This window comes from Prionailurus bengalensis, chromosome B3, assembly GCF_016509475.1.
Source record: "Prionailurus bengalensis isolate Pbe53 chromosome B3, Fcat_Pben_1.1_paternal_pri, whole genome shotgun sequence".
NCBI classification, from domain to species: Eukaryota; Metazoa; Chordata; class Mammalia; order Carnivora; family Felidae; genus Prionailurus; species Prionailurus bengalensis.
In genome coordinates this window covers 143,593,244-143,612,123 of record NC_057355.1, presented here as the reverse complement: position 1 = coordinate 143,612,123, position 18,880 = coordinate 143,593,244, and positions in this window count along the sequence as shown.

Sequence of the window (18,880 nt, the reverse complement as noted above, 5' to 3'; positions counted from 1 at the left end):
CCTCAGACCCACCGTTCAGCCTGCAGGAACCCTCTCCTCAGGCTCCGCCTCCGACGCCCTGGTCCCCTGTGAAGCCCCCCCCCACCCCACCTCCCCAGGCAGCTGCGACCCTCTGCCGATCACCTGCCTCGTTAAACAGCACAGTGGCAGGGGCAGTCAGGGTCCTGCGGGAAGCAGACACACATTTGAGGACTCGGTTATGACGGGGACAGTTTGGGAAGGTGCGTGAGGCGACAGGAAGGCGCAGGCCCCCCCTCACCCCTGGGCACATTCCAGGGCCTGGGTTCCACCCAAATCCGCAGGGCCAGCGAGGGAACAGTTCCTGGGCCCCGCGGGGACGAGCAAACGTGTCAACCTCCAAAGCCCCGGTCCCAGAGGAGGGTAAGGAGGCGGGCGGGGAGTGAACCCAAGCAGGGCAGGCTTCCAAAGCGGGTTCTGAGCGGTGTCGGAGCCTGGAGCCGGGTGTAAATCAGCCTCAGCCGGGCGTCCCCGAGCGCACCGCGGCTGGCTGACGCTTCTCCCGCAGTGGGACGTGCTGGTGCGTTGATTTACGCCCCGGCAACGGCCCTTCATCTCGTCCGGGACGGGTGCTGTGGGGAGCCTGCCGCTGGAAAGGGGTGGGCTGTCCGAGGAAGCCCCCTCCCCTGCCGGCTCGGCTCTGTGCCCCGGGTGCGCGGGGCTCCTGCCTCTGCTCTGCCCCGGGGTGGGGGGGGAAGGCACCAGCTGGGGAGGGCAGGGCAGGGCAGGGCAGGGCAGAGAGGCCAGGCGTTTCCTCCTGCTCCTGGGCGGGCAGCGGGGGTCCCTGGTCCCTCGGCCCTTCGCTGGGCGGGGCTGGGGCGGGGTGGCGCGTGTGTGCCTGACCGGTCCCTGTGGTTGCCCAGCTCAGGGGCTATGACATCTCTGCGGGTATCCCAACACCTGGTGAGTCATTCTTCAGTCTGAACCACCTGAGAGGGATCCCGTCTCCCGTCAGGACTCTGGGAACCTCCAAACACGCACGCAAGCACACGCGCGCGCACACACACACACACACACACACCTGTCCGGCCCCAGACATTTCATGCCACCTCCCAGCGTTGGGTCGACCGCATGCAGTCACTGCCTCCCAGCACGGCAGTTTGACACAGCTCCCGGGACAGCTCTCAGGTCTGCCTGCCTGGCACCTTCCCCCCACGGCCCGGGGCCCACGCGTGGACCCAGCCACGGCCCCACGGACGGGCCTGCTGTCAGCCCACCCCTGAAAACCATCATCCAGGACACATCGTTCCCCCGCTTAAACCCTCAGGAACAAAACCTCAAGTCCTGATGTCTGGCGAGACGCTGCTCACCCGCAGGGCTCCGCTGTTGAGCTCGCTGGGCCCTTGCCCTTGACGCTCCCCCTCCCAGCCAGCCCAGCCTCCACTCTGCTGCTACCTCCTGCCATCCTCCTGCGAACCTGCCGCCTCCTCCGAGATGCCCGCCTCAAGCCCACAGGCACTCTCAGGGTTTCCTGTTCCTTTCTTTGGGAACTTCTAGCAAGTTCTTCCCCTCTTCCTGCTCTCAGTCCCCTCCTGAGCCTCTGGCCTGTCCCCTTCCTGCTGTCTCACGAAAAGCTGGGAGACAAAGACACGCTGGGGGTCACGGGGCTCTCTGAAGGTCCAGCTGAGGGTCCAACAGGCAAGAGTCCCCCCACTCTGGGGCCGCCTGGGCGTAGTCTGTCGAAAGGCATGGAGGGGAATGGAAATTTCCTCCCCGCTGGAGAATCTGGTGGACTTCCGGAGAAGGTTCTGGGCGAGCTCTTGAAAGTAGCTGATTGAGAATTCAGTGAAATGTTTGTAATTTCTCCCGGCAAGCCCAGTCGTGGGTGATTAAAATAAAACAACCTAATGAACACCCCCAGAAGCCTTTGCACATACGTTCTTACGGGGATGCTTAAGAAAATTAAGGGGTGAAGTGATTTTTTTCCCCCCAGCAAGAAAGATTGGGCCACTTAATTAAGAGCTGTCCTTAATCTTGGACAAACTAGGTCTAATTTCTTCAAATTATTGCACATTTCGCTAATTCCCTGCCCCCTCCCTCTACTTGAGGATGTCTGAGCAGGAGTTCCCTGAGCAATTTGAAAAGCCTGGATGTAAAGACAGTCTCATTTTCTTCTGCCCCGAACAGAGCATCTCCGGGCTTGTTGTTTGCAATGGGGAGAGGAAGTGGTGAGGGGCTGGGAGCACAGGGAGCTTTATTAGCGTCTGCGCTGGGGCCGCCTCATCAAGGGGAGGGACGGGCACCTAGCACATCTGACAGAGGCTGAGATGTGACAGGTGTGACAGGCAGAAAGCCTTAGAGAGTTCCAGAATGGGGGCATGGGTGCACCTCCCTGGGACCCACAAAACAAAAGACAAAACAAAACAAAACAAAAAAACTTGCAGGGAAGAAAGAAGGGCCAGGCCGAGCACTGAATTAAGACCTGTATCCTCAGGGGGCGCTTGGGTGGCTCAGTGGGTTAAGCGTTCGACTTCAGCTCAGGTCACAATCTCACAGTCCGTGAGTTCGAGCCCCGCGTCGGGCTCTGGGCTGACAGCTCAGCCAGGAGCCTGTTTCCGATTCTGTGTCTCCCTCTCTCTCTGCCCCTCCCCCGTTCATGCTCTGTCTCTCTCTGTCTCAAAAATAAATAAACATTAAAAAAAATTAAAAAAAAAAAAGACCTGTATCCTCGGGGTGCCTGGGGGGCTCAGTCGGTTAAGCGCCCAACCTCAGCTCAGGTCATGATCTCACGGTTTGTGGGTTCGAGCCCCGCGTCGGGCTCTGTGTTGACAGCTCGGAGCCTGGAACGTGCTTCGGATTCTGTGTCTCCCTCTCTCTCTCTGTCCCTTCCCCGCTCACTTTCTTTCTCTCTCTCTCAAAAATAAATAAACATTCAAAATAAAAAAAAAATTTAAAAAGACCTGTATCCTTGGTTATCTCCGCATTTCCTGCCACGCCCCATTTGACAGTTGGGGAAACTGAGGCTCAGAGAAACCGAGGCCCAGGAAGTGGGGTTGCTGCGGCGGAACGCGGGTTTGCCCAGCGAAGGCGGTGTGCGTCCTGCTCCGCCACCTGTCCGCCCCGCAGAGACTCGCATCTGCGAGCCACACGGCACGCGGCTCGGGCCACGGCGCACGGGGCTGAGTGTGTCGGGGACCCGCGAGCGCCAGCTCGGGTGCACCTGGAGCGGACAGAGCTGGTTTTGCGGACTCAGCCACCACCCCCCGTGCCCTCCTGCCCGCAGCACTTCCGCTCTCCCCTCTCCGAGTCCCTGAGGTTTGGGGGACAGCACCCCGCCCCGACTTTGTGGGGGACCCCACCCCTGGCCCATTGCCCGGAGCTGCTGGGCGACAAGCAGAGAGACCCAGAGAATGAAGGCGCCCGGTGCAGGTGAACGGGTGCTGCTGGGTCTGCCATTCCTGGCTCCCCCTGTCCTGGGGGACCAATCCCCCTTCCTTTCACTTCAGCCATCCGGGGTGGGTTTCCTTCAAAAGCAAACGCAAGCATCCTCGATGTTACAAACCTCGGAGACGAGACAACCCGCCCCTCGCCTTGAGCCAGGAGTACAACTGGGTTATTTGGGAAGCCAGGGCAGGAAGCACCGTGAGACGGGGGAAGGAAGGGGCCTGATGGAGCCAGCGGGGCTCAGTCCTGCTGGGGGACCCGTGCCACCTGTCCCAGTCGTCCCCTGCAGGTGCACGGGGCCCTGCTCTGGGAGTATTAACGGCCCAGCACTTCTGGTCTATCCTGTGCTCCCCAACAGCCAGGAAATGTGTCCAGTGGAGTCAGAGTGCGTGCAGCGGGGAGCCTTCCGGTCCGCGTCCACAGAGGTAGCAAGAGCCAAGGGGTGTCTGGGCAGAACCAGGATGACCGGCTGTATTTTATAGGGAAGGAGAGAGACGAAGGGTTTGAAGGGACAGATCTCACGATGACACAGGGTATCAGAGGCAGCCCTGGGTCCACCCGGGTCCCCCGGCTGCTTCCCTACCTAGAGTGCGGCACCCTCCTCCCTCCGTCCGTGTCCGCCCGGCGGGGGACACTGCTGAACTGCAGGTGGCCCAGGCCGGTGACTGCCTCCTGACCGCTCAGGTCAGCCAGAACGCTTTGCCTGAGCACCTGTTCTGTGCCACCTCTGTGCGGAGCCCTCAGACTCTGGAGAATGGAAAACACCGCCCCCTCCTTGGAGGAGGGCCCGGCGCCAGGTAATGTAAAGAGCTCAGGGCACAGAATGTGTCTTGAGTTTTGCAGGTGACATTAATGATTCACTAGCAGTAGAGATAAAAGGTCCCGTATGAACAGTCTTGTTCAGGTTACAACACATCTCCCAACCCATCCCATTTTTAACAATCTCACAAGGCCTATGTCCCCATCTGTAAGAGGAGGTCGCCGTCCCTACCCGCCGTCCCTACCTGCAGGACGGAGGTGTCCTGTGCCCGGAGTTCGGTCAACTGGAAAGTGTGTGCCCCGCGTGGGGACAGTAGCAGGGGCCAGCGGCCGACCTCGATGTTAGATTCCCAGCAGGGACTGTTTGGATTGCCAGCAACAGAAATCCAACTCAAACTCGCTGAAGAAGGGAAGGGAATTTAAGAATTTACGGAGTTGTGAAATCTAGGGGCTCAAACACTATTTCTTCTCTTTCTTTCCCTTTTTCCCTCTCTCCCCACTCCTTCCTTTTATCTCTGCTTCTCTATCGGTTTCCCTGGTTTTCCCCTCCTACTATAGACGCCTCCTCTAGGAACTCCGGGCTCATATGTATCAGGTTAACGACGCCGGTGGGAAGGATCTGATTTCTTTCTGTCCCTGTAGATCAACACAAGCTTAGGAAATGAGCCCTAGTGATTGTCCAGCTGGAGAGGGAGCAGGGATCTGTGGTTGACAGCCCCACCAAGACCTGAATGGCTCCCCAAAGCAAGCAGGTTGGGCTGTCAGAACAACCTTCCGGAAGCATATATTTTCTTTTAAGGTTTTATTTTTAAGTAATGTCTACACCCACCATGGGGCTCAAACTCATGACCCTGAGATCAAGAGTCACATGCTCTTCCAGCGGAGCCAGGTGGGTGCCCCTGGGAAGCATATTTTTTAATACGTTTTTCATGTTTAATTTATTTTTAATTTTTTTGATGTGTATTTTTGAGAGAGAGAGAGAGAGAGAGAGAGAGACAGAGCATGATTGGGGGAGGGGCAGAGAGAGAGGGAGACACAGAATCCGAAGTGGGCTCCAGGCTCTGAGCTGTCGGCACAGAGCCCGTCGCGGGGCTCGAACTCACCAACCACGGGATCATGACCTGAGCTGAAGTCGGACGCTTCACTGACGGAGCCACACAGGCGCCCCAATACATTGTTTTTAAGTTTATTTATTTATTTTGAGAGAGAGAGAGAGAGAGAGAGAGAAAATGCAAGCATGGGAGGGGCAGAGAAAGAGAGAATCCCAAGCAGGCTTCTTGCAATCAGCACAGCACCGGACATGGGGCTCGATCTCACGAACCATGAGATCGTGACCTGAGCCGAAACCAAGAGCTAGACACTCAGCTGACTGAGCCACCCAGATGGTGATCTTAGGATTGTTTCTTCTCATGTTTCCAGGCAGTTACCGGAACGCACTATCTCTTGGGTCTCTATCCCAGAGTCCAAACTCGGGCTTTAACGGAACATCAGATGCCTCGAGAAAGCTCACCGTTGATGTAGGTGCTATGGTGCGCGTCCAGATTCTCTCTCCAGGAGAATCATCCCCCCAGGGCGGGGGCCCCTCACCCCCCAGCTGCTCACTGTTGGTGGCATACAGCTGCCCCCGGAGTCCTCTCTGGGGACTGCCTTCGTCCAAAAAGGCCTGCCTCGCCCAAGGCCACACCTTCCTTGCCGGGCAGGGGGCTGCCCGTATCTAACGACCAGGCGGTGTGGATAGAAAGGCTTGGCGCCCTTTCCCTAACGTGGATCGTGTTTGACGAGCCATCCCAGGCGCACGGACCCCCGTGGGACGCACTGAGGCCTTGGCCGTGACGCCCCAACTTCCGCCGCACCCCGCTTCCTGCAGCCCCTCCCGGTAGGTTGGCTCCCAAGGACTCTCCCTGATAGACTTCGTGCGCCCGAGTCTTCCTCTCAGAGACTGAACACCGGGGAAGCCAGCCCGAAACAGATAGTGCCAAGAGGGTTCCGAGGGTCTCTGAAATGGGATTTTGGAGCCGGCTCCGCCACCAGAGGGCTGGCAGTGAGGACTCTATCACCGGTGTTTGGGGAGCATTGATAGCCACCGACATGGCAACTAAGACCGGCGGGAAGAACGCCCGGGAGAGTTCGGCACACCGGGTATTCGGGGAGAAGCAGGGAAATGATTGCCCTGGCCGCTCTGGAATTGGTTGACTGTTGCTGGGGGCAACTGAACCATTGGAGGAAGACGGGCACAGGCTGAGGGTGGTTAATCACCAATTAAAGGCTAATTAAGACAACCAGAGGGTCTCCTGAGCACCGTGTGAATTAGAGGCTCTCATCTCCTGCAGCTGGGGGGGGGGGGGGGCAGAGAGAGCCGAGGAGCTGGCTCAGAACATCACGGAAAGGATTGCCGAGCTGGGGAAGTTCGAATTCTCGACCGTGGGCAGGTCTGGCGCATCGGGGTCAGGGCTGGAGCCGGGACCCCTTGAAGGCTCTCTCACTAACGTGCCTGGCGCCTGGGCCGGGAAGGCAAGCAGTGGGGGGGCCGAAAGACCTGGTGCTCCTTGGGCACCTCTATCTGGCCCCGTCTCCCCGCGTGGCTTCTCACGTGCTGGCGCGGGGCTCCAGAGCCCGTGTCCCAGGAGAGGGAGGACACAGCAGGTGGAAGCTAACACCTTCTGTGACTTTCCACAGTCCTTCTGTGACTTTCCCACGGTCTGTGACTTAAAGCAGTGGTAGGCGCGGTCTGCCCGCAGGACCGAGCTTCGGGCGGTGCCCCCCCCACCCCACCCCGTCACCCACTTTGTACGGAAAAACCAGCGGCTGGAGGCTGGAATACACACGGACCCTCGAGCACCGGGCAAGCACTTCGGCCGGCTTCTCGAAGACCCGCAAAGGGAGCGACAAGGAGACTGGCAAGGCGGGGGTCGGAGGAAGAGCCCCGGGGGCAGAGAGGACAGGGTATGGGAAGAGCTCGGGGTGGCGGGAGGACACCTCCTGGGACATCTACGAGAGGAGAAGCAAACGCGTGCCTGAGGACACACGATGACTGGACCGGCTGATGGCAGCCAGCCTCTGTCGTGACCCAGGGGAACGTGGCCCAGAGTAGCCACGGGCCCCCCAGCAGGGCCTCCCACTGACCACGGCTGAAGGTCCAACCTGCCGGCCGCTGAGGCCGACGCCGGACTCCTGATGGCATATCCTTTGATGGTCTCCATCAGCCACTTGGTGGCAAAGCGACTGCAGAGCCCCGGGCAAGGCAGCGTTTTGTCTTGACGGGAGCTGATGCACCTGCAGCATATTAGCCGTCTCCAGAGACCCAGAACCGAGAGGGTATGTCTACACGCAGAGAGGCTCGTTATACGGGATGGGCTCGCGTGGTGATGGTGCGGGCAAGCCCACATTGGCAACAGGGACTGGTAGGCTCGGACCGGGAAGATCCAGTGCGCAGTGCCAGCCCAAGGCCGGCCGCCTGGAGACCCTGGGCACCCAAGGGAGCAGACGAATAGTGGAAGCCAGTCTGCTGGAGAATATCCTCTTGCTCCGGGAGGCTGATCTTGTTGTTCAAGAGGGGTCTTCCACTGATCAGACGGGGCCCACCCCTGCTCTGGTGATCCGTCTGCTTTACTCAGAGCTCACGAATTTCGATGTTGATCTCAACCCAAGACACCCTCCAAGTCGACACATAAAACTAAACGTCACGCCCAGGAAGAGGTTTGCCGTTCCTGGCCACACAGCCTCAGCCGGGCCCACCCCCCCTCACCCCATCTGAAGGTTTGCGGAGTCTTCGATCCGCCGACACGGGAGCCCACAGAAAATCGCAACAAAGGAGACGCGGCAGAGCGGGTCTGGCCACGGAATCCACTGGTCCCGTCAGAGATCAGGTTCTCCCGCAGCTGCTGGACACAGGCGGTAGGATGGCTTGTTAGAGGCACAGCTAGATGCTTGCTCGAAGGCAGCACCCTGCAAGAGAGGGGTGCTATCCTCCGGGACAAATACACCCCAAATGCAGCACCATTATACGGTGCTCTGTCCCCAGCAGGGAAAGTATACGGGTCCAGAAACCAAGCACGGACAGAAGTAAGAATGCCCTGCTTATGGGGGCGCCTGGGTGGTTCAGTCGGTTAAGCGTCCGACTTCGGCTCAGGTCATGATCTCACGGTCTGTGAGTTTAAGCCCCTCGTTGGGCTCTGTGCTGACAGCTCCGGAGCCCGGAGCCTGCTTCCGATTCTGTGTCTCCCTCCCTCTGCCTCTCCCCCGCTCGCACTGTCTCTGTCTCTCTATAAACAAGCGTTAAAAACAAAATAACGTCCTGCTTATAATCACTCCGTGGCCGCGTTTGGAGAGCAGATGACCCATTCCGGCAACCCCGGGCCCTGTGATTACGGTCCTGGTTCTCGAAGGGGGGGTCCTGCTGCCAGTCCCAAGAAACCTGATGATAACGGCTCCAGCGCGTCAGTGAAATTCACCACTTTTAGTCCGTGAGTCACGAACTTCGCTACATTTGCTGACTTGTGCGACCGTCAGCAGAGCCGAGTTTCAAAACGTTTCCGTCCTCCCGGTGAGATCTTTCGTCCACGTCCACACTTCATCCCCATCACAACCTTCAACCCCGGGCGGCCGCGGATTTACTTTGTCTCTACAGATTTTCCTTTTCTGGGCATGTCACGTAAAGGAAATCGTACGCCGCGTGGTCTTTTGGCCTCCGTTGCCTGATAGGTTGTCCAGCTTCCTTCCCACCGTAGCGTGTAGCAGCAAATTCGGTCCTTTTTATCGGTGAGTAGCATTCCGTGGCCGAGAGAGAGAGAGAGAGAGAGAGAGAGAGAGAGAGAGAGAGAGGGAGGGAGAGAGGGAGAGACCACATGGGCTTCACCCATTCACCAGCTAATGGACGTTGGGTTGTTTCCACTTTGGGGCGATTGGGAATTAAGCTGCTGTGAACATTTACACGCAGGTTTTGTGCGGGCTTGTGTTTTTATTTCCCTTGCGTCAACACCTAGGAGTGGAAGTGGCGGGTCGTTCGGTAATTGACGTTTAACTTTTTCCGAAAACGCAGCGCCACTTTCCAAAGTAGCTGCGTCGTTTTAGATTTCTACCAGCCGTGTGTGAGGGGGCCCGTTTTTCCTCATTCCGACTAACATTTGTTATTGTCTCTCTTTTTAATTACAGCCATTCTAGCGTGCGTGAAGTGCTATCTCATTGTGGTTTTTAATTTGCATTTCCCTAATGACTAATGATGTTGAGCATCTTTTCAAGTGCTTATTGACTATTTGTTTATCTCCTTTGGTGAAATGCCTATTCACACCTTCTGCCCATTTTTTAATTGGATGTTTGTCTTCTTGTTGAGTCCTCTCCGTAGTCCGGATACAAGTCCTTTGATTGGATCTACGATTTGCAAATCTTTCCCGCCAATCTATGGCTTGTCTTTTCAGTTTCCTAATGATGGTGTTTGAGGCGTACACATTTTCAATTTTGATGAGGTTCAATGTATCAGTTGTTTCTTTCATAGAAGGTGCTTGTGATGTTGAATCCAGAAAACCTTTGCCTAACGCAAGGCGATCGAGATTTTCTACTACGTGTTCCTCTAAACTTTTTACAGCTTCAGTACTTACAGCGGTTTGCAGCCCATCTTGAGTTGATTTTTGTCCTCCGTGTGAAAATCCGAGTTCATCTTTCCGTGTGTGGCTGCTCCAAAGTCCCAGCACCCTTTGTTGAAAGCCGATCCCTTCCCAGAAAATCAACTGACTGTAAACATGAGGACTAATCCCCAGGCTCTCAATTCTTTTTTTTTTTTTTTTTTAAGTTTATGTATTTTGAGAGAAAGCATGAGCAGGTGGAGGGGCAGAGAGAGGCGGGGAGAGAATCCCAAGCAGGCTGCACACTGTCAGCGAGCTTGAGCCTACGAACCGTGAGATTATGTATGACCTGAGTCAAAATCAAGAGTCAGACGCTAAACCGGGTCACCAGGCGCCCCCTCTCTGTTCTGTTCCGTTGGTCTCTGTGTCTGTTCTTATGCTGGTTTAACACTGTCTCGAGCCACAAAACTTCATAGTGAATTTCAGAGTTGGAAAGTGAAAGTCAAGTCCTCCCATGGTGTTCTTTTTTTTCCCCAAAATTATTTTCGCCTTTCTGCTCTCCTTTCGTTTCCATATAAATTTTAAGATCAGCTTGTCAATTTCAGTGAAAAAAAAAACCCCAACCTGCTGGGATGTTGATACGGACGGTGTGAACGCTATAAATCAATTTGGGGGAGAATTGCCATTTTAGCAATATTGATCTTCTAATCCATGAGCATGAAGTGTCTCCATTCATTTAGACATTCTTTAATTTCCTTCAGCAACATTTTGTAGTTTCCAACCATACAGGTCTCACGCTTCTTATACGAAATTTATTCCTGAATATTTTATTCTTTTTGATGCTGCTGGACTGGGATTGTTTCTGTATTTCTGGGATTGATTTCTGTATTTTGATTTTCTTTCCTAGATCCTTGCTGGATATTTTTTATTAATTATAATAGAATTTTGGTGGAGTCCTTCAGGCTCTCTGCCTATAAGAACATGTCATCTGGAATAAAGACAGTTTTACTTCCTTTGTCCCAACCTGGATGTCTCTTATTTCTTTATTATATCTGATCGCACTGTCCAAGGCTTCTAGCACAACGCTGACTGGAAGTGGCAGGAGTGAGAGTCTCTGCCTTGTCGCTGGTCTTAGGGAGAAGGTATCCGTCCTATTACTATCAAGCGTGACCTTCGTTATAAGATTTGGGTGGATGTGCTTTTTCAGGCTGATGAAGTTCTCATTTATTTCATGTGTTTGTTTATCATGAAAACGTACTGAATTTTGTCAAATGCTTTTTCTGTATCTCCTTGAGATGGTCATGTGGATTTTCTTCCTTATTCTATTAATTTGGGGCGTTACGTTCATTGACTTTTGGATGCTAGTCCAGCCTTGCATTCCGGGGATAAATCTCACTTGGTCATGGTACCTAATCCATTGTATATGTTGCTGAATTCGCTTCACTGATAGTTTGCTGAGGATGTCTGTGCCTATATTCATGAATGATATTGGTCTGTCGTTTTATTTTCTTGTGAGGTATTTGTCTGGCTTTGGTAAACCAAGGTAATATTGACCTCGAAGAACGTGTTTATGGGGTGGCTGGCTGGTTCAGTCAGTTAAGCATCTGACTTTGGCTCAGGTCATGATCTCACAGTCCGTGAGTTCAAGCCCTGCATCAGGCTCTGTGCTGACAGCTCAGAGCCTGGAGCCTGCTTTGGATTCTGTGTCTCCCTCTCTCTGCCCCTCCCCTGCTCTCTCTCTCTCTCTCTCTCAAAAGTAAATAAACATTAAAAAAAATTTTTTTTTTAGAATGTGTTGAGAAGTGTTCTTTCCTCCTCTCTTTTCTGGAAGACTTCATGGAATATTGAAGTTATTTCTTCTTTGTTTTTTTTTAAGATTTTATTTTCTTAAAAATTTAAAAATATTTATTTATTTTTGAGAGAGAGAGAGAGATCATGAGCAAGGGAGGGACAGAGAGAAAGGGGGACAGAAGATCCAAAGCAGGCAGTGAGCCCAATGTGGGGCTCGAACCCACAAACAGTAAGATCATGATCTGAGCCAGAGTCAGACATTCATCCGACTGAACCACCCAAGTGCCCTAGATTTTATTTTTTTAAGTAATCTCTATGCCCAAAGTGGGGCTCGAACTCATGCCCCTGAGATCAAGATTCACAAGCTCCACTGACTGAGAGATGTGGGCTCCCCCGATGTTATTTCTTCTTTAAATGTTTGATTGAATTCACCAATGAAGCCATCTGGCCCTGGGATTTTCTTTGTGGGAAGACTTTAAGATACTCATCAGTTTTTTTTTTCTTATTACAGGCGTATTCAGATTTTCTATTTTTTCTACAGTAAATTTTGGTGATTTGTTTTGTTTTGTTTTTTCTTTTTTTTTTCTTTTCTTTTTTTTTGTTTTGTTTTTTAATTTACCCATTTCCTTAGTTGCCTCACTTGTTGGCATAGAGCTGTTTGTAATATTTCCTTGTAATCCTTTTATTTATTTTTAAAAATTTTAAGTCTTTATTTCTTTTTGAGAGACAGAGACAGAGCGCAAGTGGGGGAGGGGCAGAGACAGAGGGAGACACAGAATCCGAAGCAGGCTCCAGGTTCTGAGCCATCAGCACAGACCCTGATGCGGGGCTCAAACCCACAAACCACGAGATCATAACCTGAGCCGAAGTTGGACTCTTAACTGACTGAGCCACCCAGGCACCCCTCCACTCTAATCTTTATTGTTTCTTTCTTTTCTGCCTTGGGTTTGGGTCATGCTTCCTGCTCTGGCTTCTTGAGGCAGAAGATCAGATCCCTGATTCGAGATCTTTCTTTTTCCCTTGCATGGGCATTTAAGCTGCACGTGCTCCTTTAACGGCGTCTGGAAGATTTTGATAGGTTGGGGTTTTGTTTCCATGCCGTTCAAAATTCCGTGTATTTCCCAAAGTTCCTTCTGTTGTTTTCTAATTTAATTTTGTTGTAACTGGAGAACATACTTTGTATGATTTCAGTTTTTAAAAATTCACCACAAACACGTGCTGTGGCCTCGAAGACGGTCTTAGAGAATACAGCATGTGCGTTTGAGAAGACCCATGTGTGTGCCCATGGCTGCTGCGTGGCTTCTCTCTCCTTGCTGACCTTCTGTCTGCTTGTCCTCTTGATTATTTAAAAGTGATGCCGACACCTCCCACTGTAAGTGGGCATGACCTGTTCTCTTTGCATCCTGATATATCAGCTTGCATTTCGCGTATTTTGAAACTCTGTTAGGAAAGCACATAAAAGATTAGGATTGTTCTGTCCTCTTCATTAATCGATACTTTTTTTTAACTTTATTTTATTTGAGACAGAGAGCGCAAGTGGGGAAGGGATGGGGGGGGAGAGAGAGAGAGAGAGAGAGAGAGAGAGAGAGAATCTCAAGCAGGCTCCATGCGGTCAGCGCAGAGCCCAATGCGGGGCTTGAACCCACAAACCACAAAATCATGATCTGAGCCGAGACCAAGAGTTGGTCGCTTAACCAACTGAGCCGTTCAGGCACACCTTTGTGTGTCTTAAAGGTCTATTTTTCTGATATAAATATAGTTGCCCCAATTTTCTTATAGTTACTGTTTTCTTGGTGTCTCTTTTCTATATTTTTACCTTCAACCTTTGAAGCTCAAGTTTCTACCTATTGTTGACAGCATAACGTTGGATCCTGGTTTTATTTGTTTTTGTTTTTACATTCTGACAATCCCTGCTTTTTGAGTGTTTACTCTATTTATATTGAATGTAATTATTGGTATGGTTCCATATGTGTCTGCCATTTTGCTATTTGTTTTCTATATGTCTCCTGTCTCTTTTGTTCCTCTATTACTTCATTCTTTTGTGTTAAATAGATATCGTCTTGCATATTATTGTCATTCTTTTAACTATATTTTATTTAGTTAGCTTTAAAGTTTATTTATTTAGAGAGAGAGAGCATTGGGGAGGGGTAGAGAGAGAGGGAGAGAGAATCCCAAGCAGGCTCCATGCTGTCCACGCAGAGCCTGACACGGCATTCAATGTCACAAACCGTGAGATCATGACCTGAACCAAAATCGAGAGTTGGACGGCTAATCGGATGAGCCACCTAGGCACCCTTCTTTTAACTATATTTTAAAAATCACTTTCCTAGTGGTTGTTCTGGGATTACAATGTACATCTTAATTCACAACAGTTCATCTGGGATTAATACTAACTCAATTCCAATACGATGCAGAAACTGACCTCTCATGGATCTCCTTCCCTTCCCTCCAGTCTGTGCTAATATTGCCCTCTAAATTACATCACTGTATGCTAAAGCCCAACAACAGAGTTGTGTAATGATCATTTCATAACTTTTGTTTTACATCAATTAGGGGAAGAGTCAAATACATTTATGATATGTTTTATATGTATCTGTGTAATAACCTTTATAGGTACTTTACTTCTTCATGTAGATTCAAGTTACCATCTGGTATCATTTCTTTTCAGCCTAAAGGACATCCTTTAGTATTTTCTGTGAGGCAGGGGTTGCTGGTGATGAATTCTTCAGTCTTTGCTTATCTAGGATGTCTTTATTTTGCCCTCATGTTTAGGCAAGTGTGAAGGATAATTGTGCTGGATATAAAATTCTTGGTCTGTCTGTCTGTTTGTTTTTTGCTTTCAGCACTTTGACTGTGTCATCCGAATGCCTTCTGACCTCTCCACCGTTTTTAAAGACAATCAGATTGTGGTTTTCCGGTACATAATGAAAAATTTTGTTGCTGACCGCATCAAGACTTCGTCCGTGATGACATGGTTCATGGCTACAATCTTCGTGATGTGCCTAGGTATGGATTATGTTGTTTATTCTACTGGAGTTTGTTGACCTAATTGTGTGCATGTGTTGATGGGCCTTTGAAATCAAATTTGGGAAATTTTCAGTGATTATTTCTTAAAAAAAAAAAAAAACAACTTGTGCCTTTCGCTGATGGTCCCTCGAGATATCTAAAGTTCTGTTCATTTTCCTCATTCTTGTCTCTTTTTGTTCTTCACGCTAGATAGTTTCTGTTGCTTTATCTTCAAATTTGCTGAGTCTTCTTCCAGCTCATATCAGCCAGTGAGCCCCTCTAATGAAGTTTTCACTTCAGTTATTAAACGTTTCACCTCCAGAATTTCCATTTGGTTAGTTTTACACTTTGCATCTCTGCCTTGGTGTTCTCTAATTGGTGAGTCAGTGTTATCTTACTTTTTAATTCTTTAAAAACAATTTCCTGTAGATCTTCGAATATGGTTTTAAGCCTTTGTCTTCCAAGTCCAGCACCTAGGATTTCTCAGAGACAGTCTCCGGAGATTGCCTCTTTCCCGTGTGAGGCAGCACATTTCTGTTTGTTTGCGTGTGTCACAATTTTTGTTGGAAAGTGGACCTTTTGGGTAATATAACAAATCTGGATTCTGATTTACCTCCCCCTAGGGTTGTTGCCGCATTTATGTATTTGTTTAGTGAATTTCCTGGATGAATTATTAGAGTCTATCTCCTCTCCAGTGTGTAAATACTAACATCTATGCTTTTTAAAATTCTTGGCTCCCTCGTTAAACCCAGCTTCCTATAAACTGGCCCTGGGTGAAGGTAGCTTAGTAGTCAGCCCACAGCTGGTCAGAGACTTTGCTTAAATTCCCTGAGCCAGTAAGGTTTCAGCCTGTGGCGGAGGGAGGTACATGTTCAAAGTCCAGGCACTTTGCACGTCTGTCCTGACTTTTACTGCCTGCTCGTGCAGGGCCCCGTGGTCAGCCAGGGACAGGTAGCCAACCGGGCCCTCTCCCATCTTCCCTGTACACACACAGGTGGAGCCTTCCAGATCCCCAGGAATTTGTGGGGCCCATTCCTCAGATCTCTCTCTCTTAAATTTTTGACTAGTCTGCCGCTTTCCCAAATCAGTATTACAGCCTCAGGCAGCGGTGATATTGGCCTTCCTTGATTATTTGTGAGAGAGATGGCAATTGCTTTTGACGGCGCCCCCGGACAAGGGGCTTTTCTCCGAAGCTCCAAATTAGATCAACTCTCTCCAGCAGCGGGAAGACTGCTGGTCTTCAGGCTACCGCATCAGTCTGGGGAGAAGGCGGTGGGCGCAGCCTCATGTTAAAACGGCGCAAATTCCATCATTGTCAACAAAGGTTTGGCACCTTTCCTTGAATAAATGTCTTTCCATTTGTTATATGCCTTTGGTTAATTTCCAGAGTCCTGACATGGTTGGTTTTGACAATATCGTCCAATGCTATCACTGCTTTTGTAGAGGCAAGCTTTGCCGAGGCCCTCCACTCACCACTGCCCCCATCAACCTGCCCGGTCAGTGCAGTCTCTTCATGCAAAGGGACCAGTAGATGAGGAAGAGTCACCATTCTGACAGGAGAAGATAGGGTTTCAACTAAATTATGGGAACAGCAAGAAACATACTCGGCACCTGGGTTATTCCTGGGCACCTCTTGTTACGCTTTTGCCCAATTTGCTGGTGACTGGCCAGGTGCAGCATCCGTGTCCTGAGCAGGGCACGGTGAGCCAGGCTTTGGACCCCTCAGGGATGAGGGTCCGGGTCTCCCCTCCTGTAAGCCACCTAGACTGTTACAGGTACTACAGGGACGAGAGAGACCTTGAGTGGGTCGGAGAAGTGGGAGACAACGAATATCCGCCGTGGCCTCAAAGTCCGCTGTAGCCGCAGGGCTGTAAGTTTATCCCACTGATGTTCCCTTTGGGAGGCTTCCCAGGAGAAGAGGCCCTTAGAATCCTAGAGGAGTTACTCTTAGAACTTGTCATGTGAAGCAAGTGACGCCAGGGATTTGCTGTATTGGATAGTATTTGGGACTGAAATGTCCATTTCCCCCGCTGGTGGGCGTGTTGGTAGCTGAGGGCTTTCGGCGGAGTCCCCACCCCTCACTTCTACCAGTGCCCTTGGCCGAAGAGAACCTCCTTGCCCAAGGTCAAAGCCCCCTTTCTGAGGCAATCCACATCCAGTGACTGATCAATACAGATGTATCGAGCTCTCGCTCCCTTCCCCCCAGTGCGGGCCAGCTCTGAAAGGCCATCCCAGCTCCCAAGCTCCACGTGACGATTGCCTGAAGCCTTCGCAACTGCAGGACAACTTGACCTATCCCACTGTCCACTCCCCGTTCCTTGCCCCCATGTGGATGTATTGATTTTGAGAACATTTCTCAACAAATCTCTTGTACACAGAGCTCCACTTAGAGGATACATCCGGGGCACCCAACCTGCAGCGGTTGATACTGTGCTCTCTTGATCCAATCAAACATAAGTAAGCCCAGCATTTATGATGAATCAATTCCCTCCTCTCCATCCTCCTGGCAGCGAGTAGGGAGAGGAGGGTGGCCAAAAAAAAAAGAAAGAAAGAAAGAAAGAAAGCCTAAATGACAGGCGTTTAAACGAGGGCAACTGTTCTATGCATGGGTAATTAAACTTTTTTTGGACACTACTATCTAAAAGCATAATCGCACAAGACTATGACCTGGGATTTTGACAATCACCTCTGCCGGTGGTGTGGTGTTGACAAGGCCTGAGCCAGAAACAGCTTCAGGTCACGGATTGAATGGGATCCACGAGCACAGCTCTTAGCAACACCAGGGACGCACGGCCTCACCGAATGAAGACAAACGCTTTCCCACATGTTTTGTCACACTGGTCTTCTCTAACGCCCCCCTCAAATGGCGGGCTTGGCTCACGTCGCAGTTGAGAACCATGGTTTGGGACCTATACCCACGGGTGGGAGCACCCTGCACAGTCCTGGATCCTTCACCACCCAGCCGAACGCACGCCCGTGGCCAGGAGCTGGGGACCGGAGGGGCACCCGCCCTCCTTTTTAAATCCTGTGACCAAACTACTGAGCCAGAAAGTCAACTACTATTGCCGTTGGAGAGGAGAGAAGCAGAGGAGAGGAGAGAAGCAGAGAAACACAATGCATGGACAGATGCATATATTCAAAATGCAGATTCGAAATTTTAGACCTAATATGTACCACATATAAAATATATGTTGAATATACAAAATAAGGAGTAAGTATTGGTAAGTATTACTGCCATAATTTCTGTAGCGTTTACACCATTATAGCTGGCATTCATAATTACTTCCTTCCGACACCCGTTTAATATTCCTTTTGCCTTTGGCAAGCACCTTAGCTAGTCATGCCCCTTCGCCCAGCAGAGGAGTCTAGGCATTTACTCACAAAGAGTTTGGGCTGTTGGAACCTCTACCCGAACTGGGTTATTAAAGCTTGTCATTGACTTCGATCGTGGGACATGGGAGTCCACACGAAGCACCAAGGAGAACTTCTGCATTCCGGGCACACTCCTCCTTACCCCCGGCGTGTTGCCTCCCAGTTTCTCCCTGGTAGTCAGCCTCCGTCACCCCAGCCAGTACAGTAGCCCCCTTCTCCGTGTGTTGATTCAGCACCACGGGGAGCTCGGGTGGCCAGATGGCAGGCTCAATATCCAGCTCAACGGAATCATTGTTGTGTCAATAATGCGAGCATTCTGTAGGTCCACGGATGTTCCCTTTGGCAGAAGCGCTGAGGGCAGGGAAGGCAAATTCATATCTGTGATAGGTGTCTACTCCAGGAAGAACCAGGTGCTACCCCCTTCCCTGAGGGGAGTGGTCCATTGGAATCAATCTGTCTCCGGGTAGTTGGATGACCTCCCTCCCCTGGGGACAGACTGTATCAGGACCTAGTTGGTTTCTGCTGTCAACGAATTGGGGACTCAGTAGTGCCCATAGGTGGCTGGCCTCGGAGAGTGGAAGTCAATGATGCTGAGGCCATGCATAACTTACATCCTTTCCAACGCAACTGCTTTCTTCACGAGCCTGCAACACATGGAAAAGTGTGGCCGGGGAGGGAAGCTGGCTGACACCTGCCAAATGGGTCATCTTGTCTACCTGGCTAATAAAACCTTCCCCTGCCGATGTCACCCTCTGATGACCTTGGTGACCACTCACATGGGACATGAACATCTTCACGCTCCATACCGAACCGGAAGGGTCTAACCACGTATTTCTTCCTCAGACCTTCTCGTCACCAATTTTTCAATCATATTCCTTCCAGTTCTCTGACCACCCAGCCAAACCATTAGCCAGAGCCCATAAATCAATATAGACCTGTATCTCTGGCCATCTCCCCTTCCAGACAAGACGAACAGCCAAAATTCTGCCCAT